Consider the following 22,554-nt stretch of genomic DNA (forward strand, 5'->3'; position numbering starts at 1 on the left):
ATTTAATCCCAGCACTGGGAAACAGAGTCAGGCAGATCTGTGACAGTTCAAGGCCAGCCTGCTCTACAAAGTGAGATCCAGGTTAGGCATCAAAACTACACGGAGAAGCCCTGTTTCAAAAAACAAACAAAACAAAAACAAAAAATAAAAGGTTTTTGTAGTGAGCTTTGACATGGTTTTGGTGCACCCATAGAAAGCAGGTTGTCAAATATGGAGAGTGCCTTCCAGTAACTTTTAGAGGCTCAGCACTTTGCATTTCACTTTCATGTGTAAGATCCATTCATAGTTAATTTTGTGGAGGTTGTAAAAGGCATCTGATGTGTTGGATAGCATGTCACTATTAACGTGTGATGTAGAAGAGTAGAATTGGTGATGTAAAAGATTTACTAATTCTTTGAAGATAGTAAGTCTCACAAAATAGGAGTTAGCTGAGGGAGGACTGCCTCAAAAACAAACAAACAAACAAACAAACAAAAAAAAAACCACCTCAAAGGTAGTTGTATTGCAGCCAGGTCTGTTAGAGATTAGGACAGGAGGATACACATTTGTTTGGTTCCAAACCATTACAAGGGAGCCACTGTTTATTTAAAACAAACCACTAGGCCTAACACTGAATCAAAATGGGACTCTAACAAGCTGCTCATTCAGGCATTACAGGGTAAGAAACAACCTTAAATCCTGGCATGCCATGAAGTTCCAGGTTTCTTCTTGAGAAAAGCATAGTTCTGCCAGATGGACAATATGACAAATATGTCAACTTATTTGAAAAGTAAAACATTACCCGGGTGGTGGTGGTGCACACCTATTTTCCCTGCACTAACTCAGGAGGAAGATGTAAGTTGATCTCTGTGAGTTTTAGGACAGTCTGGTCTACATAGCAAGTTCCAGGAGAGCTACACAGTAAAAATCTGTTTTGAAAATATATTAAAAAAAAAAAGAAAAAAGAAAAAGAAAAGAAAAGAAAGGAAAGGAAAGGAAAGAAAATAAGAATAAAAGAAAAGTAAAGCACTAATGTGTTAAGGAATTGCCTAATCAAGCAAGGCTTTCATTTAGGCCCTCAGGCATAGATTAGGAAAATTCTTGTGTGAGTTAGTAATAACCTTAGACTGTACAAGCTAGCTAGCCACATTGTGTCCAGGAGGCTAAAGAGGAAGTGCCTATGGAGGGCAGGAAGAAAGCAGGGTCCCCTATTAAAGCCAAGGCAGGTGTTATTGAAATGCAAATCACAGCTGATTCATAAAAGCTCTGGGTCTGGGGTGGAAAGCAGGATCAGGAACCATTGTGTTGTGCCTTTAAGCACAGTTTAAACCTATGGGAGGTGCTCCTGTCACTCACACTTTACTAGCCAATCAGGAGTTCCAGGCAACCTACCAGTCAAAAGTTGTGCAGGGTCCTTCCTGTCATGGGCTTCAGGCTTGGCTTGAAGAGAAGCCGGTGCCAGTGGTTTTGTGTGCTGTGAGTTCTGCTGCAGGGAGCTGAGCAGAGAACATGGGAGATCTGGAAAACCATGCTATGGTGAGCTAGTGGTTGATGTCCCTAGAATGGGAGAAGAGGCCAATTGAGCCCCGAGAGCCAGTGTGGTGGGTCCTCCGCTGGCTGGGTGGGAGCCAGTGAATGGATGAAGAGTTCCCCAAATATTGCCTGATCCTTCCTGGTCCTGCTGTGTCTGTGTGCTCCATGCTGGTTTTGCGTGGTCCTGTGTGGTCTTTTCAGGTTTGAGTCATGGTCCCTTATGTTGCTTGAGGTGGAATTGATCCATGTCTGTAGCCCCATAGGGCATTGCCCTTGTTATCCTTGTGACTAACCACCCAAATCTTGGATTTTACATCTGCAGCACCACAGAGTTCTAAAATTACCTGTTTGAGTCACCTTGTGGACTGTCCATTGCAGAACAGGGAAAAGATTTGTGTGTGGAGCATGGCTACTCACTGCAGACTGGAAGAAGAGGAACAGTGGACTGTGTACAGTGCAAGGGGAAACAGACTAGACAATAGCTTGATCACAGACTGAGGTTGAAGGCAGTGGGCTGTGGGGTCTCCATTACAAAGAAGGACTGAGGGTCAGGGTGAGTGACATTCTCTGTAATTTTTCTGCATGGATTAATTTCTTTTATATGAATGATGACAGACAGAATTAGTGGGTGTACAGTTTGGGGAAGATATCTTGAACTAGTAAGTATTCAGTTTCAAATCAGAGAACTCTCCTACTTAGATATGTGCAATCCTGGTTGACACAGTTAAGTTAACACAGAGGTTTGAGACACAGGCCATTGGCTGTAAATCCATGTGTTAGCTTACAACAATCAGAGGCTAACACTTTACATGGGACAAAGTCATACAATGTCTTATTAATGGTATTCTCTCTATCAAAGTATTACCTACTCCATTTCAATGTCAGTATACCTAAGTGTCCTTCTAATTATTTGTATCATTATGAACATAAATTATTTGTGTCGTTTTTAAAATTCATTTTTTGAAAATGTATTACTGTAATTTTTTACTATTTAACCATATTTTCCATTTTCAGAATCTCATTCTATTTTTTCAATGCTATTTATTTATTCATCTATGCATTTATATCAGTTTAAAGCAGTGATTCTCTACATGGGGGATCATTGCTCCCTCTGGGATATCAGATGGCCCTATCACAGGACTGGCCTAAGACCATCAAAAAGCACAGACAGATATTTATATTATAATTCCTAACAGTAGCAAAAATGTAGATATGAACTAGCAGTGAAAATAATTATATAGTTGAGGGGTCACTACATCATGAGGAACTGTATTAAGTGGTTACAGCCTTAGGTAGGTTGAGAACCACAGTTTTAGGTGGCTGTATCTTGTAGCTTAGACCTGCATCACACTATGTAATTGAGAATTGATTTGGACGTGTTATCTTGCCTGTGCTGCCCAGTGCTGGAAGGACAGTCCTGAAACTCCTTCTAGGCTGGGCCTTGACTGATCTGTAGGAAGGAAAAATACACCAGTGAATGAGTATCCTCTAAGTTCCTTAGATTTTATTGTGAGTTTACAAATAAAGTGGGAACTGTGTGAGATTTTAATTCACTGACCAAGTGTAAAACAAGTGTAGTTAAAGCAGAGAAAGGGATGGGCAAGGAAGATCGTGAAAACTTTCCTTCTGTGACAGTAGTTGACATTAGCAATGACCAGGTAATCCACTTTAAATGATCAATAAATGTTCTTCTGACTGGCCATTTCTTCAGTCAACAGACCAGGGTATCTAGAATCTGGATAAAGAACTGAGTTTTAATAAAACCAAATTACCCTAATTATACTGTTTCAACCTAAGTAGTAAAACTGTATAAAATGGTGTCACCCTGCCTAATATGACTGTGTTTTCCAGGTTTACAATGCATACTCAGAGAGAAATAGTATGAGTAGTACTTGATGTGCTCTAACAAAAATCCCTATTCTTTGGAGCACATAGCCATAAAGCCTGTTTCAACTGTTTAATAGATTTTTTTATTATAATTACACTATTTGCACTGCATTATTTGCTGACTTCAACACCTTCCATAGTCTCTTGTGTTTTAATCCATGGTCTCTTTTTGTTTAACAACAGATACAGTTTGGATGTTACCTGTGTTTGGTTGCACGACCTTCCAGTTATGAAGTACAGGGCTGTCTACACTGCACATTGACTATGTAATGGAATGTTCACCTACAGGACCCTGTGCCTTGTATGAGAAATAGGAAGTGTTCTGGAAGAATATAAGATTTTACTGAACTACAAATATTCCAGTTTAGGCTCCTGTCAGGCAAGCCAATTTCTTGTATTATATTAGAGGGACCAGCCTTAATATTATACATCCCAGGGGCTCAGGAGAGAAAACTACTAACGGCGAGGACTATTTTTGGGAAATAGAATCTCAGCACACAGAGCTCTATAGTCCACTTGCTTTAATTCACCTGGCATAACATCATTTATACACAGCTTCAGTTCTGTTCTCATGTTTAGCTCCTTTCTTGCCTTATTTCTCTGTTTATCTACTGTTCCCTCTTAAGTTCTATCTTAATTCTCTCGTCTTAATTCTAACTCATCTAGGTCCTTTTCAGGTTGTTCTTACCCAGCTAGTACTTCCCCATCTAGCTCTTCCTCATCTTCCATCTCGTTCCTCTAGTGCTCTCTTCTAGCCCTTCAATCTAGTTCTTCCCCATCTCAGTTTGTTCCTGGCAAGGTCTTTTTTTTTGTTTTGGTTTTTTGAGACAGGGTTTCTCTATGTAGCTTTTGCGCCTTTCCTGGAACTCACTTGGTAGCCCAGGCTGGCCTCGAACTCACAGAGATCTGCCTGGCTCTGCCTCCCGAGTGCTGGGATTAAAGGCGTGCGCCACCACCGCCCGGCCTCCTGGCAAGTTCTTACCTGTCTAGTTCTTTCATTCTCTACTCTTTTCTCAGTCCTTCATGCTCTGGAAGTCCTGGTATGTATTCACTTATAAGCAGTAATCCCTTAGCAATGTAAAGCCAGGCTTCCAGGGTCAAACAGAGGGGTGATAAGAATCACATAGAAAGTCAATAACTGTTAATTATCATTTGAAACACAATAGGGAAGTAACTATTGGGGTAATGAATTAACTAAAGGCTAATTCAGGTAATATCTAAGAAGAGAGCTCTTATGTCCTCAACTATAATCTTAAGTGTGATTGGTAGAAAATGTTAAGAATCTATAAGTTGCTAGGTCAATGGGAGAAAATAAAACTGTCTTCTTTTTTCCTGTGGCTCCTATCTGTCCAAACTATTTGCCATTTTTCTGCAGGGTGGGGAGAAGTGTGCTCAGTTGCTAGGCAACCTGTGTACACCTAGATGTCTCTGGTGGTAGTTAAAGAGAAATCTGGAACTACAGGTAAGTTTTGGGAAAGGAGAAAGTAAAGCTTAGTTGGCACATCCGCCAGGCCTTCTCAATCAGGTAGCCTGGATGCTTAAGTCTGTTCTTAGAGAGTACAGAGGTATCTCTGATAAGGTACTTTCCTCCATCTGGGGATAGACCTGGCTGGATGCTGCCAATGATGATAATTACAGGGAGGCTTGAACTGGGGTTCGGGCTGAGCATAACTGTCAGTGCAGAAGGTTATCTAAATATTCTTAGAAGTGGTTAGGTAAGGAGTTAGATGTCTATAAAGTTAGTAAGCCTGTAAGAAAGGAGAATCTGAGCTAAATTGTGTAAAGCTATTGCTTAACGTCCACCTGACCTAGACAGTGTCTCCTTGTGGAATTTGCATAAAATCAAGAGACTTTCATGTGGACTACTATTACTGCTAGTCTTTGAAAGTGGCTAAGGGAGATATCTGATTCCAGAGGAAGACTTTCCTGAGGTTGTTCTCCAAATACCTGGAATGTGAATGCCCAAAGAGTGATCAGTCCACACTGTTAGCCTTTCTTAGGGAAAAATCAACTGGGAAAGCTATGCAGGTACACATGATTTTTGTAACAGCAGACAGCTGATATATAACAGGTCAAGTAACACCAAAAGCTCCTTGGAATTTGGCTTCCTCTGGAGGAAATCCTTGATCCTTCCAGGTTGTGACTTTGCCATAATCAGCTGAGTATTTACGATATATTCTTGTGGCCCGCAGCAACTTTCCATTTTATAAGCTAATATTTTGCCTGTGTTGGGCTTGTGTGGGTTTTGGCCTTGCTGTCAAAGACTTGGTGATTGCATGGCCATTGTTCTTATGTTTGTAAACCTCTTCTTCCCTAGAGTCATTTACCATTTTTTTGGCCTTTATGTTCTCTCTGCAATCATTTATTCACAGGTGACTGAACCCTGATGCAAGGGTTAAGATAAAGGAATCCTAGGTAGAGCTTAATTCTTCAAAATCTCCATATTAAGCTTCTCTATTGAAGGATGAGTAATGTGTTAATCTGTGGCTACAACAATATAGCATTAGTTTATTGCCATGTTCATTAAGCAGAATAATAATATTTTTTTTATCTAGGGCCCAGGACCAATTTTCTCTCAGTTTCTTGGTTGCAATAATAGTGTCAGCTTCTTGTTCCAACAATGGAGTTGGCTTTATGACAATCAAATGCTGGTTAGCAATTGTCAACACATTTGTGCAAATTTTGCACATTTCTTTCAAGCCAGTGAGAATATGCAATCGCATGGTTCCTAACTAGGGAAGACTTGTGTACTTTTCTCCTTGTGTAGCAAATATATTACCTTCTAATGCTATGAATGTATTTCAGTTGGGTTTAAGTGTCGAGTTGAACACAAGTTTGATATCTTCCCATTCAATATTTTAAGTATGTGAGCCTCATCATTGGGTTTGTGATGGTAACTAATTACAAAGGCAATATCTGCTATGTTTAAATATAACACCAGAAAACAATGTAACCAATTACTTGTACAGGAGGCTTTATTTGTTGCACATGATTGCAAGTTTGGGTATTGTCTACACCATCATACAGTAATGATAATTATATACTTTTTAGACATGTATGAGTTTTAACAAGCTTCTACAGAAGTATGGTTCCCTATGTTTCTTCAAAAGATTTCTCATGTGGTCCAGAGAGATAATATAGTGGGTAGAGATGCTTCCCGTCAAATCTGGTGAACAGAGATCAATCACCAAGACACAGACACTGGAAAGAGATTTCTGAAAACTATTATCTAATCATATATATGTATATATATATATATATATATATATATATATATATATATATATATATATATGACTATTAAGAAAGGCATGTAATCTTTGTTATTCCTTTTTTATTTGCTCCTATATACTACTCTATCATCACTTTCATGACTTAATACTATTTCAATTTCTCCTTCCTTCTAACACTATTGTTGTTAAAGTATCCCTTCTGTGGAAAAAACCCTACATTCCCATTGTGCAACAAGCCACAAAAATAAATAAAGTGGGATTTCATCTGATTATGACAAAACTAATACCTGGAAGAAGCCAAGGGCCTTCCAGAAGTCCAGCTGAGGCTCAAGAAATCTTGGTAATATTTGGCTTTTGATTATTAGCCATTTCCTGCTATGAATTTCTCATGTCCTATTGTATCTTTTCCATCATTTATTGGGCACCATTTACCCTCTACTAATGGAATATTTAGTAAACCTTCTTCACTGACAGCTGTGCACTGCCAGGACCCCATTTCAAGCCTCCCTATAATTCTTGTCATTAGCAGCATCTGACCAGGACCATCCCCAAAGGGACAAAAGGATTTTATTAGAGATACCTCTGTACTGTCTCAAAACAGACTTAAGTATCCAAGGCCAAATGAAACAACACCTGTCTTCTAAGTCAAGTGGATAGCTTTATTTCTTGTGCAATCTAGTGTGAGAACCCCTTTCTTACAGCCTTACTATCATTATAGACTTCTAACTTCTTACCTAATTACCTCTAGGAATGTGGACTGAGCACATAGATCCCCTTCTTGATATACTAACTGATCATTAGCTCTCAATTGTACTCCTCCTTTACTGCTTCTGTTATGGGTTGTAAAAGAAAGCCTGATGGTCACTGCCCGAGGAAAATTCTTACCTGCCTCAATGATCTCATAGAAATTCAACCTTGATGACCTTGCTTGGCCAGAGGATTGCTATGACTTGGGTTTATAACTGAACACCTCAGAGACTGAGGGGAAACTGAGGCATAAGGAGAACAAAGAGAGGATATTAAGGATTTTGACTGGAGAGGATGTTGATTAGAGATCTTGAGGATAACATGGAATACGAGGAAGAGCTAAATGGGAAAGTACTAGATGGTTAAGAATGAGATGAGAAGGACCTAGATAAAGCAGAATTAAGATGAGAGAATTAATATAAAGCTTAGAGGAGACAGTAGATAAAGGTAGAGACAAACCAGGCAAGAAAGGAACTATGCTTGAATATAAAACTGTAGCTGTATAGATAAAAATTTATCCCAGAGGAATAAATTAGATGGACAAAGAGCTTGGTGTACTTATATTCTTTTCCTGAAAATAATTCTCACCATTTGTAGTTTCTCTTTTTGGTCCCTGAGAGGTATATTATTAAGGCTGTTCCTATAGTAATATACAAGACCATTGACCTGAAACTAGCTAAGTTTCAGAAAACATAGAGACCAAAATCTTAAATGCTAGCATCCACAAATTCAAGAAAATATGTAGTATTTGTGTTTCTAGTTTAAGTCACTTAGAATAATTCTTTAAAGTTCCATCCATTTACCTACAATATGTATTATATCAAAAACAAATGAATGAATTACTTAGCATATAACTTAACAAAAATAAATCAAATGACATAAGTAATTTATCATGTCACATGTTCTGAAGTTGAATAGAAGGAACAATGAAAAAATTAAAAAATAGAACATAAAAACTTAAGAAAGCCAGATGAAATCAGGACAGAATCCCACAAGATAATTAGAGAAAAACTAACACCAAATACATTTCCAATTGTGTGACAAAGTGGAAAATTTCCATTTCTAGAACACCTCAAAATAATTATCTACTAGGATCAAGGTTGCCTCATCAAAGTGATGCTAATGGGAATCAACATAAGTAGATAAATACATGTAAAACATTAGGAGAGCAGACTAAAAGAAAGAGACCTAATAATCTCATCATTAAATGCAGAAAACGCTTTTGACAAAATAAATATCCTTTCATTACAAAAATTCAACAGTAGGAGGAACTTATCTACCTTTAATAGGTTAAGCTTATTCTAAGTATTTATCAACATAATCATTCTAAATGGAGAAAACTCAAAACAGTTATTCTATAATTGGGAAAATAAAGGATATTCACTCTATGTATAACTGTTCTGTGTTCTGCTTGAAGTCTTAAATGTCAGTCTATGATAATATGAAGTTCAAGGGGATACATATAGAAAAGAAAAAAGTCATAGTATCCTCATTACACACATTTATTTTATACCAGAAACTTTAAATCAAGATTCTTATGCTTTGTGCTAAGGTTGTTGCTAATCTCTGGTTCTTTTGTGTGGTATTGTCAGCCTGGAAGTCATTACTTCCTTTATGTCTTACATATTTATGTGGTGTAGAATTGCAGGAAAATACAAAATAATATATTTTTTTGAGGAATTGTTGGGCAACCTTGGTGTTTTTTGTCTCTCAATCTTCCTTCACCATTTCTACCAACTTTCCTTCCATTATAACTGAATAACCATCCTGAATTTTTGTTTCCAAATTAACAGTGTCCCTATATCTCAAATCTGTAATAAATGAACTAAGGACAACAAATGAATGGCATGACAAAGAAAATTACCCTCTGTCATGGGTTATCCCCATTGTTGCTTGTCTAATGCAAAATGTGCTGGACTAACATTTTGAAATTATATGTAATTTGTATATATATCTGAAAAAGTATATACATAAATATATAACAGTAACAATTATCAATTGGGGGTTATATTATTTATTTGGAGATATGAGAAGAGTTAGAGGAAAAGTGACTGAGATAAGCTTAAAATAAAGTGGTATAGTTATATTTAAATTAAATTTACATTTATAAAAATTATATATTTTACATATAAACTTTGAGTTTTGATATTTTGGCTTTGAAATAGAATATTACATTTTAGTCTACTTTGAAAATATAAATTTTATTATGTAGGACTTTTATCAATTTGTTGTTGTTTTTTGGGACAGAGTGTTTCTATGTAACTGCCATGGGTGTCCTGGAACTTGCTCAGTAATTTAGGCTGGCCTCAAACTCACAGAGATTTACCTGCCTCTGCCTCCTGAGTTCTGGAAGTAACAGCATGTACCACTGCTACCCAGCTTGGTTTTTTTTGTGTTTTTGAATCCAAACATATTAGAGGTCTAAGACTCTTTCATAAAAACAGAGATTATAATGCACTCTGGTCATTATTCATATTCTGCATTCAAGTCAGTAAAAAAAAGCCAGACTGTGATTCACATTTAAGGGTTATCTGGGATAGTTCTATCAGTTAGTTAAACTAGGACAGGATACACTGAGGCCAAGATTAAGGTTTGCTTTCTGACATTTAGTTTTGTAGTGGAGAAACCCATGCATCTTAACATTTACCAAGGGCCACTTTGCCTAATTGACTCTTTGGTACTTTTTCTTGCCTGGATATATAATTTACTTTTCTCAGCTTTCCCCTTTTTTGTGGGAGGGTCTGTAACAATGTAGCCATGATTGGGCATAAGTGAGTATGTAGATCAGGCTGGCCTCATATCCATAAATAATCACCTGCCCCTGCATCTGCCTCAGCCTTCCAAATTCTGAGATGAAAGGCCAGTATTTTATCAATTTAAGATATTCTTAGGCATCTGAAAATTTGAAAGACCTGGAGAGTCATCAACATAATTGTGGGGATTTTGAAATTTTCTCTCCTCATGTCCATAAATATCTGTGGACCAGATAGGCATATTTGTTTTTCATGATCATTTTATTCTTTCCTTTTCAATAATTACTCTCCCTGGGTAACTACTTATTAACATGTATTAAATCATTAATTAGGGAAAATCTATATATGATATTTTTTTCATTTCTATCACTTTATCATTTATCTGTTTGGACAGGATATTTTGATCTAAATTGATAATGCAATTTCCAAATAAACAGAATATTTTTAATAATGGCTAGTAGTTTCATTTTGTATTCTAACAATTATATTTTCAACTGTTGGTTACATTACATGCTTAAAGAAGACCTTTTCAATTTTTTTTTCAGAGCTGCAGATTGAACCCAGGGCCTTGCGCTTGCTAGGCACACACTCTACCACTGAGCTAAATATCCAAACCCATCAAATTTTGGATAAAATACAAGTTCATGAAATGGTCTTTTCCATGTTCATAATGTTTGGATACTAATTCCTTAGAAGAAGTGCTGAAGATTTTTGTGTAATCTTTTTGCTACTTAACACATATTGGTGATATTTTTATAAAAAAAATATTATTTTTGTCTATTTCTACACAGTTAGATAATAATTGCCTTTCATTTCCTCCAGCTCTGTTTTGTTATCCTTTTCAGGAGTCATTCCCAAAAGAATGTACACAGGATACTTGTCAAAGAGAAATATCAGCAGAGTTTGAAAGTAATAGCCTTGGTGAATTACACATAAGGGAGTTCTGGACATGTAGATCTGACAATGAAAAGCATGAATCAAGTACTGATGGAAATGATCTTTTTGTAGTACCCACCACTGACCTTCCTGACAGTATAGATAAAGAAGATTCAGCCTCTCCTCACAAAGCTCACTCTGGATCATTTCCATTCAGATGCTGCAATTTCCATTCAACTATTCAAAATGACTCAAGCCACACTGAAGGGAAACAATCAACATTCAAAGCATGTAAACAGTATTTTACCCACCCATCAAAATTTGAGAATTCAAGACTCAGTGTTGGACAAAATCATAAGAAATTTGGGAAGAGTGACATGAGACGCTCAGACCTCTTTAGAATTAACATGGTTCATACCAGAGAAAAAATGTGCAAATGTATATTATGTGGAAAGTTGTTTTCTATGTTATCAGTACTTAAAGAGCATCATAAAATCCATATGACAAAAGAATCATACAAATGTCCAGAGCATGACAGGTTCCATTCCCATGAATCAAAATGTAGAACTCATTGTAAAATCCACACTGAAGAGAATGCTTTCAAATATACAGAGTATGGCACGTAATCTGCCCATGGATTTTCTCTTCATCTTCTTCAGAGAAGTGATTCAGGAGAAAAATCTTCCATATGTGAAGCATGTGGCAAGTCTTTTACTCAGAGTTCAACACTTCGTATTCATCAGAGGAGCCACAATGGAGAGAAAGAAACCTTACAGATGTAAGAAATGTGGCAAGTCATTTAACAAGGCTTCAAATTTTAAAATTCATCAGAGGATCCACACTGGAGAGAAACCTTACAAATGTAATATATGTGACAAGTCATTTACTCAGAGCTCAACACTTCAAATTCATAAAAGAATACATACTGGAGAAAGGTTTTACAAATGTAATTGGTGTGGAAAGTCCTTTACCACAGGCTCAAAACTAAAGGTTCATCAAAGTATACACACTGGAGAAAAACACTACAAATGTTCAGCTTGTGGGAAGTCCTTTACTGATAGCTCAATACTTCAAATTCATAAAAGAATCCATACTAGAGAGAAACCTTACAAATGTAATGAATGTGGAAGTCATTTACTGTTAGCTCAAATCTTAAAGTTCATCAAAGAATATACAGTGGAGAAAGACCTTACAAATGTGATGCATGTGGAAAGTCCTTTATTCACAGCTCAACACTAAAAGATCATCAAAGCATACACACTGGACAGAAACCTTACAAATGTAAAGAATGTGGCAAGCCCTTTAACAATGCATCAAAATTTCAAGCTCACCAGACGATCCACACTGGAGATAAACCTTACAAATGTAAAGAATGTGGGAAGTCCTTTACTGAAACCTCAACACTTAAATTTCATCAAAGAATACACACTGTAGAAAAACTTTACAAAGGTATAGAATGTGGAAAGTCCTTTACTGCAAACTCAACACTTAAAGTTCATCAAAGAATACACACTGGACTGAAACCTTACAAATGCAAAGAATGTGGAAAGTTTTTTAGGACAGACTCACATCTACAAAGGCATCACAAAATACACACAGGAGAGAAGATTTACAAATGAAAATAATGTGACATATCCTTTACCAGAGCCTCAACACTTCAAGTTTATCAAAGAATCCATAATGGAGAATAAAGTTAAAAATATACAGATTGTGACAAGTTCTTTGTTCATGATTCATGTGTTCAAGGCCACTAAAGACGCTTTGAATGCAGAACTCTTAAAATTATAATTAATGTGTTATGTCTTTTTCCCATGTATCATCTCTGCAAAAACTCACTAAAACCATACATTAGAGAAAGCTTACAAATACAAAGCATGTGTAAAAACATTATCTGGATACTTAAATCTTAAAAATTATCACTTAGCGCATACTAGAGAGAACCTATACAATATTAAGAAAGAAGCAAGTGTGATGGAGTCCTCAGATATTGAAGCCTAAGAGATAAGAGAATATCACTAAGGGAAGAAATTCAACAAATGTACAGAGTTAAAAAAAAATCTTTGCTGGGCGGTGGTGGTGCACGCCTTTAATCCCAGCACTCGGGAGGCAGAGGCAGGCAGATCTTTATGAGTTCGAGGCCAGCCTGGTCTACAAAGCAAGGTCCAGGAAAGGCGCAAAGCTACACAGAGAAACCCTGTCTCAAAAAAAAAAAGTCTTTATAAGAAGCTCAAAACTTAGAGCATGTCAGAAAATTCATGAAAGAAACAAACTCAATTAGTAATTATTGCCCCAGTATTCATATAGTAAAAGGGTTCTTTGTAATGTCAGTAATAGAAGGAAACCTTTATCAAATATTCAAACCTTACTTAATGTCAGATGAGTGACATCAGGAAGCCCTATGCTTAGTGTGATTTTAGAAATATTTTACCAAGAAATAAAATTTATGTTGACGTAAAATTTCCTTGGAAAACCATCTACATTTATAGCAGTGTATTAAACAGAATTACACAGAAATTATGTATTTAAATGGTATAGGATTAATTTGACAATAGATGAAGGTAATAATAACTTAAAATGTGAAGACTTGGGGGCTGGAGAGATGGCTCAGAGGTTGAGGGCGCTGGCTGTTCTTCCGGAGGTCCTGAGTTCGGTTCCCGGCGACCACATGGTGGCTCACAGCCATCTGTAGTGGGATCTGGCTCCCTCTTCTGGCCTGAAGGGATACACGCAGGCAGAACACTGTACACATAATAGATAAATAAATCTTTAAAAAAATGTGAAGACTTAATGTATGCCAGGAATAGTTTACTAATACCCATATTGAGTCAAAATCACTGCATAATTTTCTGTATATTTTTTGGGATGATATATTGAGCTCAGAATAGTGTAACTTTTATATACTTTTATATAAATATTGTTTTTCTAGTATTTGAGATTTTATCAAATTAAATACAGATCATTTTAAATCTCAAGTTATTCTTCCTTTTTTCTCAATTATCAATAAATACAATAAAGCTGGTATTCAATTTCTTCTTCATTGGAATGTTGGACATTGATCTTATACAGGTATTTTGTACCTAATGTCAGTCATTGCATTTCAGAATATACAATAAAAACATCATGAAAATACAAAGTAGAATTGCTTTCAGAAAACTATAACAGGTTCAATTATTTGAAGTATATGTGTGTGTTAAGGCCTGAGTGGGTGTAAGTGTTAACTTGAACTGTTTACATTAGCAGATATAAGTCAAAAACTATAGACTTAGACACACACACACAAAGGCAAACAAACTTCCTGTCATTTCTTGAGGCTTGAAATATAACAAATCATGTGATCATGTGAAGATATTGTTAGTTTGTGCCCAAGCTGTTCACCATAAAAATCTCTTCAGATTTTTAGGCCTCAGCAGTTCAAGGCTACAGAGACAGAAAGCACTTAGATGAGCCAAGCATGTCTATCTGATAACTTTAGATATTAACCCTGCCTCTCTATTATCAATATGCAATATATCTTTCAATCAATTTGAATATAGGTATTACTAATACAGAGCGTCTAGGTTGTTGTGGTTTCTCATCAGAGAACAGAGAACACCTGATCCCAACTTTTCTTTGTATCTCTGTGTTAAATCTGTCTGTGTTTTCTTCATTCTTAACCAATCCTCTTATATCTGTCACTAGATACATACAGGGCATGAAAGCAACAGCCAATAGTCTCTATTCAAACAAGGAAGGAATTATTTGAGTGTTCACAATGACTTGCATTCATAATTTCTCATTAAGGAAGAAAATTGACTGCTTATTAAGTACTAATGAGCCCACAAATAGGACTTCCTCAATAAAATTTTATAGACAGAAATGAGCAAGAGTAGCCATCAGCAAATTTTACCTATTCTTTGACTATATGAAAGTAATGCTAAACTTGTCAACAGATAAGCTATTAATTTGGAAGTAGTTTTCAAAATTGTTAAAATGAATTATGGTACACAGATATGGTTTCTTCAATGTCTGATCTTACTATTTTTCATGTACATGTGAATTGTTCATCTCTTTTCAAAATTGATGGAAGTTTAAATTATTTTAGTGAATAAAGTATATTATATTCATTAATATAATAGAAAACCTAAATCTAACATTAAAAAAAAAATTGTATTACTTAACTTTGCCCCATTATTTGTTCCTCCAGGAAAAGTTAATTTGGATCCTATTTAATTTGGGCATGCTGGATGATTACTCTAGAAAAGACTTCCTACAGAATTTTTTAGTGAACTAACTTGCACAATAATGGTGTGGTCATATCTGATGAGAAATGCAGGTCACAGCTGTTTGAAGATCCAGCAAACCTAAGCTTCATGATGGCTTCTGTGTCATTTTTTGGATTTGATCTTGACTAGTTGCATGCTTGAGGGACTTTTAATATTTGCACAATTTGGGGATATTGAATTGATAGGAAACTTCTTGTAAATCGTTTATGACTTCTTTTAGGAGTTCTGCTTCTAAGCTTCATCAGGAAAGTCCTGAGCATTCTACCCTTCCCACTTTTAGGGAGATACTCTTATTTATTTCATGGTCTTTCTGACTCTTTGGAGAATGTGACAAACATATAGAATCCAGAGGCTTCCTTTAGAGGATATGACATATTCTGAAACATCTGTCCCTGTACTTTCTCAGGGACAAGATAATCAAAACAAAGTAAACTTACAAAGGTCAACAAGATACAGTGGGCTGAAGGAATTGGCCACAGATCAGATTGCAAAACTCTTCCCAGTGTACTCTCAGGCAATTATGTGGCACATACAGCATTAAAGTAAAATTAGCCCCACAGAGAAACATATATTGATAGGTAGGCAAAGAATGATATAAAAAGATGATAAAAGGATGAGGTGTCAGGACATACATTTCTGAGAAAAGTTAGCTCATGAAGAGGCATTGTGCTGTCTATGATGAAGGAACACAAAAATGCCAAGATTAAACCTGTAGATAAATTCTATAAAGATATAAAAAAAATTGTATTATGCCAGAAATTTAATAATAACTGCAACAACTTTTGCCTGGGGATTTTTCTTGAGCATTCTAACCATTAATAGTTAATAATAAATTGCTTGGGACATGCCAAACTGCCAGGCTGGCATGGAATTTTCCTTTTTGTCTAGAGTCTTTGAAGCCACAAAAGTTACCAACTTGAGAACAGGCTATCATATGCCTCTAGTTTCTTAAAAAATTGGCTTCTGTGGTTGAATTGTAAAAATTATTGTAAAAGATAACTGTTTATCAATGATGACTAAACTTGAGGAAACATGATTGTAAAAGATAACTGTATTCTGCCACAGTTCATTAATGATGACTAAACTTAAAATCACAGATGCACAAGAGAAAAAGGTTAAACACATGCCCCAAAACAAAATTCGTTTTATCTATGTTTTGGAACAATGTGAATCTATCTCTAATTAATGAATTCTGTATAAATAATTAATCACTCTGGCTGCTTGTCAGTCAGGCTGCAAGATTCTCTGGGCAATAATCCCTGCCTCATCTTACCCTTACTTACTCCTTACCTTTTCTCTGGGACCTGGCCACCTTGGGGGAGGCCTCAGGCATAACACTACTCTAAATGGATGTTGTAGTATTACAAGGGCATTGAATTGAATACAAAAAATAATTTACCATATTACATAAATGAATTATTTGTAGGTCCTTAATCAATATTATAATACTACAGACAGTATTTTCCATATCTCTGTTTCTAATCTTCTACTATTCCTTATCTGGTTTTACATTAACTTCAAGTATATTAAACTAAAAATATATTGTAAAGAGTGAACCTCAGATTAATGTTTTTGCTTATGTGTGTTTATGGGCCTAATGCCAATGTGTACTCTAATGCCTGCTGACATATTCCTACAATATGAGGAAGTGTTCAAAAAACCAAGATACATTCACTGGAGATGGTCTACTGAACTCCATTGCACTAAGAAAACTGCAGAGGAAATATCACTAAGTGGATGAAAGGCTTATTTTTCTTATGTTTCTCTTATTTCAGTCATTAATGGTCAGAACATGTGAACAAAATGCTACTGATCTCATGGAAACTGTATGAACAAAGTAAGACACTTGCTACAACGTGTTACCACTTCCATATTATTCTCTAACACATGGGTGCAGTCATTGTTTTATAGACATGTTCATTGTGCCTGAAATTCACCACTAGATATTTAATTGGCTGTAGTTTTCTGTGGATGACTTCATATGCTGAAATACAAATTTCTTTGATGAGTTGTATAAACTACACTGACATGTAAGTATAAGCCCACATGTTAATTGATTATTAGGGACTGTATTGGTTCAGAAAATTGGTATTTGTAGGTAGTCCTCTAATAACCATGACTTTATTGGCATTGGATAGAGACATAGGCTTCAAGTACCAAGAGTGGTTTCTCTCTTTTTAAGCAGATATTTAGTCCATTTAAAATGTAGCTTGCTGGGTGATGTCTTTGTACGTGCTATGAATATATATAACCCATTGGTTAATGAAAAATCTGCTTTGGCCTATGGCAAGGCAGCTTAAAGGCAAGCAGGAAATCCAAGGTGGGAGACAGGAAAGAGAAACATGGAGTCCTGCTGCCCATGAAACAACATGCCAACACACTGGTAAGCCATGAAACACATGGCAAAATATAGATTAATAGAAATAGATTAATTTAAGATATAAGAGCTAGATAGCAAGTAGCTTGCCATATACAATAGTTTGTAAATAATAAAAAGCCTCTGTGTGTTTATTTAGTTCTGAGCAGCTCTGGGACAATGGGTGGGAGAGATTTGGTGGAACTAGGAGGGTCCAGGCAAGACCATAGGAACTTTCTGAGTACATTTGGCACCCAGATGTGATAGCAAGAATTTCCACCCAAAACCTGAGCTTTTAAAAAAGATTCTAAAATGGATCTAAAAATTTCTTCCTAGTTCTGTCTCTTGGGCAAGCTGTGCCATATAGACTTAAGATACAGTATGGTGGGTTCATGGCATGTGGGCTAGAGCCCACCATGATGGGTTCTCAACATGGTACATTGTGCTGTCGACAAGCTGCACAGCATTCTGTGTGGTGGATTTAGCTTTTGCTACTATAGACAAAAAAGTTTCTAGCTATATGCTCCTTGATGGAGACATCAATCCAATGTCTTCCAGAGTCAGCAGAGAACATGGCTCACAGAGCTGGAAGTAAATTACCTTCACCATGTTGGGAAGCTGAGGTGAGTGAAGTCAGCAGCCAAGGCTGCTGCTTTTCATCCTATCAATGCAGTTTAACAGTTTAAAATCTCTCCTGGAAACAAGGATTATAGATTCACAATAAGACATATTCAGATGGAATAAAACTCTGAAATGTTTATAATGTGTGTAAAAATGTACACAGGCCTGGGAGCGAAAAGGAATATGTGAAGTTATAAAACCCTCTGAGAGGCCTTCACATGTTCCAACATCCAAAATCAGCTTCAAAGCAATGGGGTGAGACAATCCATCCTCATAGACTACAGCCAAAATTTAACAATAATTGCTAATTTTCTCAGGATTCCCAAAAGTATACAAGTGCCCCATGAAGCAAGGAGTAGTATGAGAAGCTGTGCCCAAATTCCCAAAATATTATTTATAAATATTTATTTTTATTTAAAGGGGTTGGTTACAAATGCAATTCCTCTCTAAAAAAGAAAAGAGGATAGTATAGATATAATAGGATAAAAGGGTAGATTACTGAATCTACTTTTAAAGAGCAACACCTTGTTTAAAACATTTTACTTTGAGATAGATTTTAGTTTATTGATACAAATTTAAAGTTAATGTGTTATATACTGTGTATCTCGAATCTTATTTAAGGTACTATGTTTAACAACTCATTTAAAATTTTAATATATAATTAGGAAATGCAGATAAATAGTCATCTAGGGTAATCAAACTTATAGTTATGTTAGTTAATTAAGTTTTTAGGTGTATAAAAGTATATTTCAATTAGGTAGGTATTCTTTAATCACTTCAATAACTTACAGTATATGCAGCCTGGACAATTCCTGGATCTCTGCCAAACAACCAGAAACCCTTGACTCTGTGTCTGTTCTGTAGGAAATCAAAGAACCAGGATAGTGTCATTGTTTCCCAGAAATGCCCATGTCCTGAGCCCTACTTCTTGAAGGCTACCTCCTTCAAGGCCTAGACCAAGCCTACCTTCTCCCCCAGAAAGCACTAAATCCTGTGACAAGGCTCAATGTGGCTTCCCCTGGAAGATTTATTTCTTGCTGTTTTATACTGGGAACAAAGTCCAGCTTCCTTCTGCCTCTGTCTGGTCTCTCTCTGCTCTCTAGTCTCTTTTCCAAGTAGTTTGCTTCATCTTGACACCATGTCTGTAGCTCAACCATAAAGGCACTGAATAAATGCCCCGTAGGCTGCTGGTATCACCACAGCACTGGTGACATCACAAGAGATGACAGTGTTCTCCAGGACACCATAGAATACCCAAGTATGGGAATGCTGATGTCACAGCTTTTGCCTACATGCTAACTATCTCACTTAAAGTTGTCCTACATAGGAGCCTCTCCTGAGTTACAGAGGAAGCTTTTCAGCACCCACTCCTTGCAAAGCCAGAGATCTAGCAATGCTTCAATACAAACTTTTCTTTGTGAGGTATTTAGAGCTAACATTTCAAACATTGCTTAGGAATGGCTCTCCCCCATCTTAAAATTCATACTCAGTGAGATAAAAAAGGCTGCTGGGAAATTAGGTCAGGATGGTGGGGAGGAACGATGAATCCCCTGAAGTAAACAAAGACTTGGAGAAAATCTATTACTGTAATTAACAAGGCAATTCCAAGTAATTTATCTGATAATCAAGAGATATTTATTTCTGAGATAATAAATAGTCCAATAGGGGTTATTTACATAATCCAAGATAGATGAGATACAATCTAGTAGAGAACTCTGGCTTGGTCTCCCATTCCGATTCCAGGACCATGTGGTATCCATAAAGAGCCAAAGACCTACACACATTGAGTCTTAAGGGGTTCCTTCTCAGCCAAGCTCCAGGGGCATGTCAGCCCCAGTGGCAGGTCTTAGGAAGGTGTGGCAGTTACAGGCTGTCACTCTAGGGGGAGTGTTTTAAGGTCAAATCTGGAACAGCTACCCACTACATCTCCCCCTTTTGTCTAAATAAGAAAATTCTAAATCTAATATAAAACTATTTACAATAGGGATGACTATAAATTATAATATAAACAGTATAATACATATAAAATATAAACAAAAAATATTGTTCTGGAAGAATAAGGTATAATGACCTATACGAGATGAAATTACACCAACAGGAACCACACCAAACAAGAAACACATGATAAATTCAGAAGAATGTGGAACATAGGTAAATGTCATGTTACAGAGATCCTTCCAAAAAATGTCCTACCTTGAGGGGCCTGAATCTAACACTTAATATGTTCTACCTAAGATACAAGAAGATTGTAATTATGACTGTTATTCTCCAATCCAATCAAAGACCTGACAAGGAATACAATAATACCTGAGAAATGGGAGAAAGACACAAGCAACTTTCAGGAGTCTTATGAGAGTAGACAGAGACAGCTGGCAGCCTAGACATGCACCTAGAATTTCTCAGTACCATTGGTGCATTCAAATTGGCTACAGGCCTAGAGGATCTATCAGACCATTTTCAGAGGCAGGTTTTTTGAAAGACTACCCTTTCAAGGCAGAGTTAAATAGACACTTTTCCTTGTGTCCTGCTAGTACCAAAGAAACAGTATTCATACTGTCAACAGTTGAGGCAAGGGCATTTTCTTCCCTCAATAGGCCATTTTCTGTGTCAAGAAGACAAACTTCCAAATGGAAAAGTCTCAGAAGCCAAACGTTCTCTGAGGACCAGATTGGTGCTATCAAAGGAAAATGCTGTGGCCCACTCAACATCACACAACCTTTCATCATCTTTGGTCACCACCCTTTTAATGATAAAAGCCAGAGACACTACAATATCAGAGGATGGACAAGGTAGAATATGGAGCAAAGGAAGATGCCACACCAGATGTCACAATTAAATGCTATTGTAGAGGGTTTAGCTTCAAAGACTTGTCATTTTGCTCTCTTGGTGTGCTGGGGATGCCTGTGTCTTGCATGTGCTAAGAGCTAGAACATGAGCCTTGTCTACCATCCAAATTCTTGGTTTTAGAAATATAGGGATTCATTTCCAAAGCCAGCGCCTGCCTGAATCCATTTTGTGAACTAAGAACAGAAACATTCTCCTGGAGACAGACTGAAAAGACAGATGAGACAAACAAAAGCAGGGACCACAGCAAGTGTCCCAAAGAGCAGAGTGATGGGGTCTCTGCTCTTGTCATCATGGGTTCTTCACTGACAAGGCTTTCCAGGTTTGGCTGGGTGCCAGTCACCTATTCTGAGGAATCAGGGAATGGATTTCCCTAATTCCAAGGCTCATTCTTTTTGTCTCCAATTCTTTCTCTATGATAACCCAAGACATCTGTCAATGTGAGTGCCTGGATATCAGAAATTTCATTTTTTCCATGTAAAGGGACAGTAGCTGTCTCTCTGATGCACACAGAGATCTTGGCTGCCAAGCACTTGGCATAATCAGTTCTTGCTTGGTAAAATGTTGGACCCATCTAACTAATACATATCACTCCAGAAAGATGAAGGAAGGAAAGCCACAACTTCATGGTCTTTAGTCAGGGAGGGAATTAAACCAGGAGTCTTGAGTTCCACCTGACGTCTTTTGTCACTGGCTAGACTTGAGAAATAGTTTTGCCCAAGAAAGAGGTCAAAGCTAGAGGCTTGTGCTTTGTGCAAGAAGCATACTTGATTCCTGGTTGGGGATGTGGCTCCATGGTGGAAACTTATTCAGCATGCATGAAAAGGCTAGTTTCATGCTCAGAATTGCAGGGCAGGAGACAGAGAAGTGAGAACTGCATAAAACCAAAAGGTATGCACAAGAGACATGAAATTTAGTAAGTGGAGTTAGCTCCTGAAGGTGACACCAACCAATCCAGTCACTTTGCAGAGAAGAAAAAACAGGCAGAGAGTTTTGCAGGGAATGTAAGGTACTTTTTCCAGGCAACTCCCACTGAGTCACATGCTGCAAATGCACAGAGAAAACCACATGACATTGAATAGGAAGATTCAGGTTCTCTAGTCTCACACACCCCTAGGCTGCATCCTGCCTTTGAGTCCTGAGGACTGCAGCACAAACCCTATATGCATCCTGGGCTCCTGTTTCTCCTCAGGGCCTCTGTGAGAACTCACATTGACCTTGGACACATTGCATTGCTGGTCCATGATGCTGGATCATGGACACCTGCCAACCTACCAGAAGTTCCTCTTTAAGATGCCCTGCCTGCCATTTTGAGCAAGCCCACATTTTCCAGTTCTTGAGGGACTGAGTGCCAGTATGTCAAATAGGTAGGGAATTTTAAGGCCCTACCCCATCTGAGGGCTTGCTGGTGATGTTCACCTTGTTTGGCACATTCCTTTATCCTAGTTCTCAAGAGCGGGGAG

At 37.1% G+C, this 22,554-nt stretch overlaps 1 long non-coding RNA gene across 1 annotated transcript in view; it reads right to left on the reverse strand.

The window, feature by feature from the left end:
* Positions 1-19,076, reverse strand: part of LOC131900993 (uncharacterized) — a 139,840-nt gene extending 120,764 nt beyond the window's left edge. The window contains exon 1 of the long non-coding RNA XR_009376300.1: positions 19,037-19,076. This is a non-coding gene — a long non-coding RNA (uncharacterized LOC131900993). The remainder of the gene's footprint in view (positions 1-19,036) is intronic.
* Between the last annotated feature and the right edge of the window lie 3,478 nt (positions 19,077-22,554).

The sequence above is a fragment of the Peromyscus eremicus genome, unplaced genomic scaffold (assembly GCF_949786415.1).
Source record: "Peromyscus eremicus unplaced genomic scaffold, PerEre_H2_v1 PerEre#2#chrX_unloc_1, whole genome shotgun sequence".
Lineage (NCBI taxonomy): Eukaryota > Metazoa > Chordata > Mammalia > Rodentia > Cricetidae > Peromyscus > Peromyscus eremicus.